This window comes from Taudactylus pleione, unplaced genomic scaffold, assembly GCF_031769625.1.
Source record: "Taudactylus pleione unplaced genomic scaffold, aTauple2 ptg000114l, whole genome shotgun sequence".
In the NCBI taxonomy this organism is placed as follows: domain Eukaryota; kingdom Metazoa; phylum Chordata; class Amphibia; order Anura; family Myobatrachidae; genus Taudactylus; species Taudactylus pleione.
The window spans coordinates 5,401,489-5,416,932 of record NW_028284516.1 but is presented as its reverse complement, the minus strand read 5'-3'; positions in this window follow the sequence as shown (position 1 = coordinate 5,416,932).

The following is a 15,444-nucleotide window of genomic DNA, read 5'->3' as shown; positions in this document are numbered from 1 at the left end:
TCTGCATTAGCTTATACCTAACATGTCTCCTCCGCATTAGCTTGTACCACACATGCCACATGTCTCCTCCGTATTAGTTCGTACCACACATGTCTCCTCCGCATTAGCTTGTACCACACATGCCTCCTCCGCTTTAGCTTGTACCACACATGTCTCCTCCGCTTTAGCTTGTACCAAACATGTCTCCTCCGCATTAGCTTGTACCACACATGTCTCCTCCGCATTAGTTTTTACTCCACATGTCTCCTCTGCATTAGCTTGTACCTAACATGTCTCCTCCGCATTAGCTTGTACCACACATGCCACATGTCTCCTCCGTATTAGCTTGTACCACACATGTCTCCTCCGCATTAGCTTGTACCACACATGTCTCCTCCGCATTAGCTTGTACCACACATATCTCCGTCGCATTAGCTTGTACCACACGTCTCCTCCGCATTAGCTTGTACCACACGTCTCCTCCGCATTAGCTTGTACCACACGTCTCCACTGCATGTCTCCTCCACTTTAGCTTCTACCACACATGCCTCCTCCGCATTAGCTTGTACCAAACATGTCTCCTCCGCTTTAGCTTGTACCAAACATGTCTCCTCCGCATTCGCTTGTACCAGACATGTCTCCTCCGCATTAGCTTGTACCAAACATGTCTCCTCCGCATTAGCTTGTACTCCACATGTCTCCTCCGCATTAGCTTGTACTCCATATGTCTCCTCCGCATTAGCTTGTATCACACATGCCACATGTCTCCTCCGCATTAGCTTTTACCACACGTCTCCTCCGCATTAGCTTGTACCACACATGTCTCCTCCGCATTAGCTTGTACCACACATGTCTCCTCCGCATTAGCTTATACTACACATGCCTCCTCCGCATTAGCTTGTACCTCACATGCCTTCTCCGCATTAGCTTGTACCACACATGCCTCCTCCGCATTAGCTTGTACCACACATGTCTCCTACGCATTAGCTTATACCACACGTCTCCTCCGCATTAGCTTGTACCACACATGTCTTTTCCGCATTAGCTTGTACCCACATGTCTCCTCCGCTTTAGCTTGTACCAAGCATGTCTCCTCCGCTTTAGCTTGTACCACACATGTCTTCTCCGCATTAGCTTGTACCACACGTGTCCTCCGCATTAGCTTGTAACACACACGTCTCCTCCGCATTAGCTTGTACCACACGTCTTCTCTGCATTAGCTTGTACCTCACATGTCTCCTCCACATTAACTTGTACCAAACATGCCTCCTCCGCATTAGCTTGTACCAAACATGTCTCCTCCGCTTTAGCTTGTACCACACATGTCTCCTCCGCTTTAGCTTGTACCAAGCATGTCTCCTCCGCTTTAGCTTGTTCCACACATGTCTCCTCCGAATTAGCTTGTACCACACGTGTCCTCCGAATTAGCTTGTGACACACACGTCTCCTCCGCATTAGCTTTTACCACACGTCTCCTCCGCATTACCTTGTACCTCACATGTCTCCTCCACATTAACTTGTACCACACATGCCTCCTCCGCATTAGCTTGTACCAAACATGTCTCCTCCGCTTTAGCTTGTACAAAACATCTCCTCCGCATTAGCTTATACCACACGTCTCCTCCGCATTAGCTTGTACCTCACATGTCTCCTCCGCATAAGCTTGTACCAGACATGCATCCTCCGCATTAGCTTGTACCACACGTCTCCTCCGCTTTAGCTTGTACCACACACGTCTCCTCCGCATTAGCTTGTACCACACATGCCTCCTCCGCATTAGCTTTTACGACAAATGCCTCCTCTGCATTACCTTGTACCAAACATGTCTCCTCCACTTTAGCTTGTACCACACATGCCTCCTCCGCATTAGCTTGTACCACACATGTCTCCTCCGCATTAGCTTGTACCAAACATGTCTCCTCCACATTAGCTTGTACTACACGTCTCCTCCGCATTAGCTTGTACCACACATGCCTCCTCCGCATTAGTTTGTACCAAACATGTCTCCTCCGCTTTAGCTTCTACCAAACATGTCTCCTCCCCATTAGCTTGTACCACACATGCCTCCTCCGCATTAGCTTGTACGAAACATGTCTCCTCCACTTTAGCTTGTACCAAACATGTCTCCTCCGCATTAGCTTGTACCTCACATGTCTCTTCCGCATTAGCTTGTACCACACATGCCTCCTCCGCATTAGCTTGTACCACACATGTCTCCTCCGCATTAGCTTGTACTCCACATGTCTCCTCCACATTAGCTTGTACCACACATGTCTCCTCCGCATTAGCTTGTACCAGACATACATCTTCCGCATTAGCTTGTACCAAACATGTCTCCTCCGCATTAGCTTTTACCTCACATGTCTCCTCCGCATTAGCTTGTACTCCACATGTCTCCTCTGCATTAGCTTATACCTAACATGTCTCCTCCGCATTAGCTTGTACCACACATGCCACATGTCTCCTCCGTATTAGTTCGTACCACACATGTCTCCTCCGCATTAGCTTGTACCACACGTGCCTCCTCCGCTTTAGCTTGTACCACACATGTCTCCTCCACTTTAGCTTGTACCAAACATGTCTCCTCCGCATTAGCTTGTACCACACATGTCTCCTCCGCATTAGTTTTTACTCCACATGTCTCCTCTGCATTAGCTTGTACCTAACATGTCTCCTCCGCATTAGCTTGTACCACACATGCCACAGGTCTCCTCCGTATTAGCTTGTACCACACATGTCTCCTCCGCATTAGCTTGTACCACACATGTCTCCTCCTCATTAGCTTGTACCACACATGTCTCCGTCGCAATAGCTTGTACCACACGTCTCCTCCGCATTAGCTTGTACCACACGTCTCCTCCGCATTAGCTTGTACCACACGTCTCCTCCGCATTAGCTTGTACCACACGTCTCCACTGCATTAGCTTGTACCACACATGTCTCCTCCGCATTAGCTTGTACCACACATGTCTCCTACGCATTAGCATGTACCACAAATGCCTCCTCCGCTTTAGCTTGTACCACACATGCCTCCTCCGCATTAGCTTGTACCAAACATGTCTCTTCCGCTTTAGCTTGTACCAAACATGTCTCCTCCACTTTAGCTTGTACCACACATGCCTCCTCCGCATTAGCTTGTACCAAACATGTCTCCTCCACTTTAGCTTGTACCAAACATGTCTCCTCCGCATTCGCTTGTACCAGACATGTCTCCTCCGCTTTAGTTGTACCAAACATGTCTCCTCCGCATTAGCTTGTACCACATATGTCTCCTCCGCATTAGCTTGTACCAAACATGTCTCCTCCGCTTTAGCTTGTACCAAACATGTCTCCTCCGCATTAGCTTGTACCACATATGTCTCCTCCGCATTAGCTTGTACCAAACATGTCTCCTCCGCATTAGCTTGTACTCCACATGTCTCCTTCGCATTAGCTTGTACTCCATATGTCTCCTCCGCATTAGCTTGTATCACACATGCCACATGTCTCCTCCGCATTAGCTTTTACCACACATGTCTCCTCCGCATTAGCTTGTACCACTCATGTCTCCTCCGCATTAGCTTGTACCACACATGCCTCCTCCGCATTAGCTTGTACCTCACATGCCTTCCCCACATTAGCTTGTACCACACATGCCTCCTCCGCATTAGCTTGTACCACACATGTCTCCTACGCATTAGCTTGTACCACACGTCTCCTCCGCATTAGCTTGTACCACACATGTCTCTTCCGCATTAGCTTGTACCACACATGTCTCCTCCGCTTTAGCTTGTACCAAGCATGTCTCCACCGCTTTAGCTTGTACCACACATGTCTCCTCCGCATTAGCTTTACCACACGTGTCCTCCACATTAGCTTGTAACACACACGTCTCCTCCGCATTAGCTTGTACCACACATCTCCTCCGCATTACCTTGTACCTCACATGTCTCCTCCGCATTAACTTGTACCACACATGCCTCCTCCGCATTAGCTTCTACCAAACATGTCTCCTCCACTTTAGCTTGTACAAAACATGTCTCCTCCGCATTAGCTTGTACCTCACATGTCTCCCCCGCATTGGCTTGTACCAGACATACATCCTCCACCTTAGCTTATACCACACGTCTCCTCCGCATTAGCTTGTACCTCACATGTCTCCTCCGCAAAAGCTTGTACCAGACATGCATCCTCCGCATTAGCTTTTACCACACGTCTCCTCCGCATTAGCTTGTACCACACGTCTCCTCCGCATTACCTTGTACCTCACATGTCTCCTCCGCATTAGCTTGTACCACACATGCCTCCTCCGCATTAGCTTGTAACAAACATGTCTCCTCCGCTTTAGCTTGTACAAAACAGGTCTCCTCCGCATTAGCTTGTACCTCACATGTCTCCTCCGCATTGGCTTGTACCAGACATACATCCTCCACCTTAGCCTATACCACACGTCTCCTCCGCATTAGCTTGTACCAGACATGCATCCTCCGCATTAGCTTGTACCACACGTCTCCTCCACTTTCGCTTGTACCACACACGTCTCCTCCGCATTAGCTTGTACCACACGTCTCCTCCGCATTAGCTTGTACGACAAATGCCTCCTCTGCATTACCTTGTACCAATCATGTCTCCTCCACATTAGCTTGTACCACATGTCTCCTCCGCATTAGCTTGTACCACATCTCTCCACTGCATTAGCTTATACCACACATGTCTCCTCCACAATAGCTTGTAGCACACATGTCTCCTATGCATTAGCATGTACCACAAATGCCTCCTCCGCATTAGCTTGTACCTCACATGTCTCCTCCGCATTAGCTTGTACCACACATGCCTCTTCCGCATTAGCTTGTACCAAACATGTCTCCTCCGCTTTAGCTTGTACCAAACATGTCTCATCCGCTTTAGCTTGTACGAAACATGTCTCCTCTGCATTAGCTTATACGAAACATGTCTCATCCGCTTTAGCTTGTACCAAACATGTCTCCTCCGCATTAGCTTGTACCTCACATGTCTTCTCCGCATTAGCTTGTACCACAGATGCCTCCTCCGCATTAGGTTGTACCAAACATTTCTCCTCCGCTTTAGCTTGTACCACACATGTCTCCTCCGCATTAGCTTGTACCAGACATACATCTTCCGCATTAGCTTGTACCAGACATACATCCTTCGCATTAGCTTGTACCAAACATGTCTCCTCCGCATTAGCTTGTACCTCACATGTCTCCTCCGCATTAGCTTGTACTCCACCTGTCTCCTCTGCATTAGCTTGTACCTAACATGTCTCCTCCGCATTAGCTTGTACCACACATTCCACATGTCTCCTCCGTATTAGCTCTTACCACACATGTCTCCTCCGCATTAGCTTGTACCACACATGCCTCCTCCGCATTAGCTTGTACCACACATGTCTCCTCCACTTTAGCTTGTATCAAACATGTCTCCTCTGCATTAGCTTGTACCACACATGTCTCCTCCCCATTAGCTTGTACTCCACATGTCTCCTCTGCATTAGCTTGTACCTAACATGTCTCCTCCGCATTAGCTTGTACCACACATGCCACATGTCTCCTATGCATTAGCATGTACCACAAATGCCTCCTCCGCATTAGCTTGTACCTCACATGTCTCCTCCGCATTAGCTTGTACCACACATGCCTCCTCCGCATTAGCTTGTACCACACGTCTCCTCCGCATTAGCTTGTACCACACGTCTCCTCTGCATTAGCTTGTACCACACGTCTTCTCCGCTTTAGCTTGTACCACACGTCTCCTCCGCATTAGCTTGTACCACACATGCCTCCTCCGAATTAGCTTGTACCTCACATGCCTTCTCCGCATTAGCTTGTACCACACATGCCTCCTCCACAATAGCTTGTACCACACATGTCTCCTACGCATTAGCTTGTACCACACATCTCCTCCGCATTAGTTTGTACCGTACATGTCTCCTCCGCATTAGCTTGTACCACACATCTCCTCCGCATTACCTTGTACCTCACATGTCTCCTCCACATTAACTTGTACCACACATGCCTCCTCCGCATTAGCTTGTACCAAACATGTCTCCTCCGCTTTAGCTTGTACAAAACGTCTCCTCCGCATTAGCTTATACCACACGTCTCCTCCGCATTAGCTTGTACCTCACATGTCTCCTCCGCATAAGCTTGTACCAGACATGCATCCTCCGCATTAGCTTGTACCACACGTCTCCTCCGCTTTAGCTTGTACCACACACGTCTCCTCCGCATTAGCTTGTACCACACATGCCTCCTCCGCATTAGCTTTTACGACAAATGCCTCCTCTGCATTACCTTGTACCAAACATGTCTCCTCCACTTTAGCTTGTACCACACATGCCTCCTCCGCATTAGCTTGTACCACACATGTCTCCTCCGCATTAGCTTGTACCAAACATGTCTCCTCCACATTAGCTTGTACTACACGTCTCCTCCGCATTAGCTTGTACCACACATGCCTCCTCCGCATTAGTTTGTACCACACATGTCTCCTCCGCTTTAGCTTCTACCAAACATGTCTCCTCCGCATTAGCTTGTACCTCACATGTCTCTTCCGCATTAGCTTGTACCACACATGCCTCCTCAAGCATTAGCTTGTACCACACATGTCTCCTCCGCATTAGCTCGTACTCCACATGTCTCCTCCACATTAGCTTGTACCACACATGTCTCCTCCGCATTAGCTTGTACCAGACATACATCTTCCGCATTAGCTTGTACCAGACATACATCCTTCCCATTAGCTTGTACCAAACATGTCTCCTCCGCATTAGCTTTTACCTCACATGTCTCCTCCGCATTAGCTTGTACTCCACATGTCTCCTCTGCATTAGCTTATACCTAACATGTCTACTCCGCATTAGCTTGTACCACACATGCCACATGTCTCCTCCGTATTAGTTCGTACCACACATGTCTCTTCCGCTTTAGCTTGTACCAAACATGTCTCCTCCACTTTAGCTTGTACCACACATGCCTCCTCCGCATTAGCTTGTACCACACATGTCTCCTCCGCATTAGCTTGTACCAAACATGTCTCCTCCACATTAGCTTGTACTACACGTCTCCTCCGCATTAGCTTGTACCACACATGCCTCCTCCGCATTAGTTTGTACCAAACATGTCTCCTCCACTTTAGCTTGTACCAAACATGTCTCCTCCGCATTAGCTTGTACCTCACATGTCTCTTCCGCATTAGCTTGTACCACACATGCCTCCTCAAGCATTAGCTTGTACCACACATGTCTCCTCCGCATTAGCTTGTACTCCACATGTCTCCTCCACATTAGCTTGTACCACACATGTCTCCTCCGCATTAGCTTGTACCAGACATACATCTTCCGCATTAGCTTGTACCAGACATACATCCTTCCCATTAGCTTGTACCAAACATGTCTCCTCCGCATTAGCTTTTACCTCACATGTCTCCTCCGCATTAGCTTGTACTCCACATGTCTCCTCTGCATTAGCTTATACCTAACATGTCTCCTCCGCATTAGCTTGTACCACACATGCCACATGTCTCCTCCGTATTAGTTCGTACCACACATGTCTCCTCCGCATTAGCTTGTACCACACATGCCTCCTCCGCTTTAGCTTGTACCACACATGTCTCCTCCACTTTAGCTTGTACCAAACATGTCTCCTCCGCATTAGCTTGTACCACACATGTCTCCTCCGCATTAGTTTTTACTCCACATGTCTCCTCTGCATTAGCTTGTACCTAACATGTCTCCTCCGCATTAGCTTGTACCACACATGCCACATGTCTCCTCCGTATTAGCTTGTACCACACATGTCTCCTCCGCATTAGCTTGTACCACACATGTCTCCTCCGCATTAGCTTGTACCACACATGTCTCCGTCGCATTAGCTTGTACCACACGTCTCCTCCGCATTAGCTTGTACCACACGTCTCCTCCGCATTAGCTTCTACCACACGTCTCCACTGCATTAGCTTGTACCACACATGTCTCCTCCGCATTAGCTTGTACCACACATGTCTCCTACGCATTAGCATGTACCACAAATGCCTCCTCCGCTTTAGCTTGTACCACACATGCCTCCTCCGCATTAGCTTGTACCAAACATGTCTCTTCCGCTTTAGCTTGTACCAAACATGTCTCCTCCACTTTAGCTTGTACCACACATGCCTCCTCCGCATTAGCTTGTACCAAACATGTCTCTTCCGCTTTAGCTTGTACCAAACATGTCTCCTCCACTTTAGCTTGTACCAAACATGTCTCCTCCGCTTTAGCTTGTACCAAACATGTCTCCTCCGCATTCGCTTGTACCAGACATGTCTCCTCCGCTTTAGTTGTACCAAACATGTCTCCTCCGCATTAGCTTGTACCACATATGTCTCCTCCGCATTAGCTTGTACCAAACATGTCTCCTCCGCTTTAGCTTGTACCAAACATGTCTCCTCCGCATTAGCTTGTACCACATATGTCTCCTCCGCATTAGCTTGTACCAAACATGTCTCCTCCGCATTAGCTTGTACTCCACATGTCTCCTCCGCATTAGCTTGTACGCCATATGTCTCCTCCGCATTAGCTTGTATCACACATGCCACATGTCTCCTCCGCATTAGCTTTTACCACACATGTCTCCTCCGCATTAGCTTGTACCACTCATGTCTCCTCCGCATTAGCTTGTACCACACATGCCTCCTCCGCATTAGCTTGTACCTCACATGCCTTCTCCACATTAGCTTGTACCACACATGTCTCCTCCGCATTAGCTTGTACCAAACATGTCTCCTCCACATTAGCTTGTACTACACGTCTCCTCCACATTAGCTTGTACCACACATGCCTCCTCCGCATTAGTTTGTACCAAACATGTCTCCTCCGCTTTAGCTTCTACCAAACATGTCTCCTCCGCTTTAGCTTGTACCACACATGCCTCCTCCGCATTAGCTTGTACGAAACATGTCTCCTCCACTTTAGCTTGTACCAAACATGTCTCCTCCGCATTAGCTTGTACCTCACATGTCTCTTCCGCATTAGCTTGTACCACACATGCCTCCTCAAGCATTAGCTTGTACCACACATGTCTCCTCCGCATTAGCTTGTACTCCACATGTCTCCTCCACATTAGCTTGTACCACACATGTCTCCTCCGCATTAGCTTGTACCAGACATACATCTTCCGCATTAGCTTGTACCAGACATACATCCTTCCCATTAGCTTGTACCAAACATGTCTCCTCCGCATTAGCTTTTACCTCACATGTCTCCTCCGCATTAGCTTGTACTCCACATGTCTCCTCTGCATTAGCTTATACCTAACATGTCTCCTCCGCATTAGCTTGTACCACACATGCCACATGTCTCCTCCGTATTAGTTCGTACCACACATGTCTCCTCCGCATTAGCTTGTACCACACATGCCTCCTCCGCTTTAGCTTGTACCACACATGTCTCCTCCACTTTAGCTTGTACCAAACATGTCTCCTCCGCATTAGCTTGTACCACACATGTCTCCTCCGCATTAGTTTTTACTCCACATGTCTCCTCTGCATTAGCTTGTACCTAACATGTCTCCTCCGCATTAGCTTGTACCACACATGCCACATGTCTCCTCCGTATTAGCTTGTACCACACATGTCTCCTCCGCATTAGCTTGTACCACACATGTCTCCTCCGCATTAGCTTGTACCACACATGTCTCCGTCGCATTAGCTTGTACCACACGTCTCCTCCGCATTAGCTTGTACCACACGTCTCCTCCGCATTAGCTTCTACCACACGTCTCCACTGCATTAGCTTGTACCACACATGTCTCCTCCGCATTAGCTTGTACCACACATGTCTCCTACGCATTAGCATGTACCACAAATGCCTCCTCCGCTTTAGCTTGTACCACACATGCCTCCTCCGCATTAGCTTGTACCAAACATGTCTCCTCCGCTTTAGCTTGTACCAAACATGTCTCCTCCGCATTCGCTTGTACCAGACATGTCTCCTCCGCTTTAGTTGTACCAAACATGTCTCCTCCGCATTAGCTTGTACCACATATGTCTCCTCCGCATTAGCTTGTACCAAACATGTCTCCTCCGCTTTAGCTTGTACCAAACATGTCTCCTCCGCATTAGCTTGTACCACATATGTCTCCTCCGCATTAGCTTGTACCAAACATGTCTCCTCCGCATTAGCTTGTACTCCACATGTCTCCTCCGCATTAGCTTGTACTCCATATGTCTCCTCCGCATTAGCTTGTATCACACATGCCACATGTCTCCTCTGCATTAGCTTTTACCACACATGTCTCCTCCGCATTAGCTTGTACCACTCATGTCTCCTCCGCATTAGCTTGTACCACACATGCCTCCTCCGCATTAGCTTGTACCTCACATGCCTTCTCCACATTAGCTTGTACCACACATGTCTCCTCCGCATTAGCTTGTACCAAACATGTCTCCTCCACATTAGCTTGTACTACACGTCTCCTCCACATTAGCTTGTACCACACATGCCTCCTCCGCATTAGTTTGTACCAAACATGTCTCCTCCGCTTTAGCTTCTACCAAACATGTCTCCTCCGCTTTAGCTTGTACCACACATGCCTCCTCCGCATTAGCTTGTACGAAACATGTCTCCTCCACTTTAGCTTGTACCAAACATGTCTCCTCCGCATTAGCTTGTACCTCACATGTCTCTTCCGCATTAGCTTGTACCACACATGCCTCCTCAAGCATTAGCTTGTACCACACATGTCTCCTCCGCATTAGCTTGTACTCCACATGTCTCCTCCACATTAGCTTGTACCACACATGTCTCCTCCGCATTAGCTTGTACCAGACATACATCTTCCGCATTAGCTTGTACCAGACATACATCCTTCCCATTAGCTTGTACCAAACATGTCTCCTCCGCATTAGCTTTTACCTCACATGTCTCCTCCGCATTAGCTTGTACTCCACATGTCTCCTCTGCATTAGCTTATACCTAACATGTCTCCTCCGCATTAGCTTGTACCACACATGCCACATGTCTCCTCCGTATTAGTTCGTACCACACATGTCTCCTCCGCATTAGCTTGTACCACACATGCCTCCTCCGCTTTAGCTTGTACCACACATGTCTCCTCCACTTTAGCTTGTACCAAACATGTCTCCTCCGCATTAGCTTGTACCACACATGTCTCCTCCGCATTAGTTTTTACTCCACATGTCTCCTCTGCATTAGCTTGTACCTAACATGTCTCCTCCGCATTAGCTTGTACCACACATGCCACATGTCTCCTCCGTATTAGCTTGTACCACACATGTCTCCTCCGCATTAGCTTGTACCACACATGTCTCCTCCGCATTAGCTTGTACCACACATGTCTCCGTCGCATTAGCTTGTACCACACGTCTCCTCCGCATTAGCTTGTACCACACGTCTCCTCCGCATTAGCTTCTACCACACGTCTCCACTGCATTAGCTTGTACCACACATGTCTCCTCCGCATTAGCTTGTACCACACATGTCTCCTACGCATTAGCATGTACCACAAATGCCTCCTCCGCTTTAGCTTGTACCACACATGCCTCCTCCGCATTAGCTTGTACCAAACATGTCTCCTCCGCCTTAGCTTGTACCAAACATGTCTCCTCCGCATTCGCTTGTACCAGACATGTCTCCTCCGCTTTAGTTGTACCAAACATGTCTCCTCCGCATTAGCTTGTACCACATATGTCTCCTCCGCATTAGCTTGTACCAAACATGTCTCCTCCGCTTTAGCTTGTACCAAACATGTCTCCTCCGCATTAGCTTGTACCACATATGTCTCCTCCGCATTAGCTTGTACCAAACATGTCTCCTCCGCATTAGCTTGTACTCCACATGTCTCCTCCGCATTAGCTTGTACTCCATATGTCTCCTCCGCATTAGCTTGTATCACACATGCCACATGTCTCCTCCGCATTAGCTTTTACCACACATGTCTCCTCCGCATTAGCTTGTACCACTCATGTCTCCTCCGCATTAGCTTGTACCACACATGCCTCCTCCGCATTAGCTTGTACCTCACATGCCTTCTCCAGATTAGCTTGTACCACACATGCCTCCTCCGCATTAGCTTGTACCACACATGTCTCCTACGCATTAGCTTGTACCACACGTCTCCTCCGCATTAGCTTGTACCACACATGTCTCTTCCGCATTAGCTTGTACCACACATGTCTCCTCCGCTTTAGCTTGTACCAAGCATGTCTCCACTGCTTTAGCTTGTACCACACATGTCTCCTCCGCATTAGCTTTACCACACGTGTCCTCCGCATTAGCTTGTAACACACACGTCTCCTCCGCATTAGCTTGTACCACACATCTCCTCCGCATTACCTTGTACCTCACATGTCTCCTCCGCATTAACTTGTACCACACATGCCTCCTCCGCATTAGCTTGTACCAAACATGTCTCCTCCACTTTAACTTGTACAAAACATGTCTCCTCCGCATTAGCTTGTACCTCACATGTCTCCCCCGCATTGGCTTGTACCAGACATACATCCTCCACCTTAGCTTATACCACACGTCTCCTCCGCATTAGCTTGTACCTCACATGTCTCCTCCGCAAAAGCTTGTACCAGACATGCATCCTCCGCATTAGCTTGTACCACACGTCTCCTCCGCATTAGCTTGTACCACACGTCTCCTCCGCATTACCTTGTACCTCACATGTCTCCTCCGCATTAGCTTGTACCACACATGCCTCCTCCGCATTAGCTTGTAACAAACATGTCTCCTCCGCTTTAGCTTGTACAAAACAGGTCTCCTCCGCATTAGCTTGTACCTCACATGTCTCCTCCGCATTGGCTTGTACCAGACATACATCCTCCACCTTAGCCTATACCACACGTCTCCTCCGCATTAGCTTGTACCAGACATGCATCCTCCGCATTAGCTTGTACCACACGTCTCCTCCACTTTCGCTTGTACCACACACGTCTCCTCCGCATTAGCTTGAACCACACGTCTCCTCCGCATTAGCTTGTACGACAAATGCCTCCTCTGCATTACCTTGTACCAATCATGTCTCCTCCACATTAGCTTGTACCACACGTCTCCTCCGCATTAGCTTGTACCACATCTCTCCACTGCATTAGCTTATACCACACATGTCTCCTCCACATTAGCTTGTAGCACACATGTCTCCTATGCATTAGCATGTACCACAAATGCCTCCTCCGCATTAGCTTGTACCAAACATGTCTCCTCCGCTTTAGCTTGTACCAAACATGTCTCATCCGCTTTAGCTTGTACGAAACATGTCTCCTCTGCATTAGCTTGTACGAAACATGTCTCATCTGCTTTAGCTTGTACCAAACATGTCTCCTCCGCATTAGCTTGTACCTCACATGTCTTCTCCGCATTAGCTTGTACCACAGATGCCTCCTCCGCATTAGGTTGTACCAAACATTTCTCCTCCGCTTTAGCTTGTACCACACATGTCTCCTCCGCATTAGCTTGTACCTCACATGTCTCCTCCGCATTAGCTTGTACTCCACCTGTCTCCTCTGCATTAGCTTGTACCTAACATGTCTCCTCCGCATTAGCTTGTACCACACATGCCACATGTCTCCTCCGTATTAGCTCTTACCACACATGTCTCCTCCGCATTAGCTTGTACCACACATGCCTCCTCCGCATTAGCTTGTACCAGACATACATCTTCCGCATTAGCTTGTACCAGACATACATCCTTCGCATTAGCTTGTACCAGACATACATCCTTCGCATTAGCTTGTACCAAACATGTCTCCTCCGCATTAGCTTTTACCTCACATGTCTCCTCCGCATTAGCTTGTACTCCACATGTCTCCTCTGCATTAGCTTATACCTAACATGTCTCCTCCGCATTAGCTTGTACCACACATGCCACATGTCTCCTCCGTATTAGTTCGTACCACACATGTCTCTTCCGCTTTAGCTTTTACCAAACATGTCTCCTCCACTTTAGCTTGTACAACACATGCCTCCTCCGCATTAGCTTGTACCACACATGTCTCCTCCGCATTAGCTTGTACCAAACATGTCTCCTCCACATTAGCTTGTACTACACGTCTCCTCCGCATTAGCTTGTACCACACATGCCTCCTCCGCATTAGTTTGTACCAAACATGTCTCCTCCACTTTAGCTTGTACCAAACATGTCTCCTCCGCATTAGCTTGTACCTCACATGTCTCTTCCGCATTAGCTTGTACCACACATGCCTCCTCAAGCATTAGCTTGTACCACACATGTCTCCTCCGCATTAGCTTGTACTCCACATGTCTCCTCCACATTAGCTTGTACCACACATGTCTCCTCCGCATTAGCTTGTACCAGACATACATCTTCCGCATTAGCTTGTACCAGACATACATCCTTCCCATTAGCTTGTACCAAACATGTCTCCTCCGCATTAGCTTTTACCTCACATGTCTCCTCCGCATTAGCTTGTACTCCACATGTCTCCTCTGCATTAGCTTATACCTAACATGTCTCCTCCGCATTAGCTTGAACCACACATGCCACATGTCTCCTCCGTATTAGTTCGTACCACACATGTCTCCTCCGCATTAGCTTGTACCACACATGCCTCCTCCGCTTTAGCTTGTACCACACATGTCTCCTCCACTTTAGCTTGTACCAAACATGTCTCCTCCGCATTAGCTTGTACCACACATGTCTCCTCCGCATTAGTTTTTACTCCACATGTCTCCTCTGCATTAGCTTGTACCTAACATGTCTCCTCCGCATTAGCTTGTACCACACATGCCACATGTCTCCTCCGTATTAGCTTGTACCACACATGTCTCCTCCGCATTAGCTTGTACCACACATGTCTCCTCCGCATTAGCTTGTACCACACATGTCTCCGTCGCATTAGCTTGTACCACACGTCTCCTCCGCATTAGCTTGTACCACACGTCTCCTCCGCATTAGCTTCTACCACACGTCTCCACTGCATTAGCTTGTACCACACATGTCTCCTCCGCATTAGCTTGTACCACACATGTCTCCTACGCATTAGCATGTACCACAAATGCCTCCTCCGCTTTAGCTTGTACCACACATGCCTCCTCCGCATTAGCTTGTACCAAACATGTCTCTTCCGCTTTAGCTTGTACCAAACATGTCTCCTCCACTTTAGCTTGTACCACACATGCCTCCTCCGCATTAGCTTGTACCAAACATGTCTCTTCCGCTTTAGCTTGTACCAAACATGTCTCCTCCACTTTAGCTTGTACCAAACATGTCTCCTCCGCTTTAGCTTGTACCAAACATGTCTCCTCCGCATTCGCTTGTACCAGACATGTCTCCTCCGCTTTAGTTGTACCAAACATGTCTCCTCCGCATTAGCTTGTACCACATATGTCTCCTCCGCATTAGCTTGTACCAAACATGTCTCCTCCGCTTTAGCTTGTACCAAACATGTCTCCTCCGCATTAGCTTGTACCACATATGTCTCCTCCGCATTAGCTTGTACCAA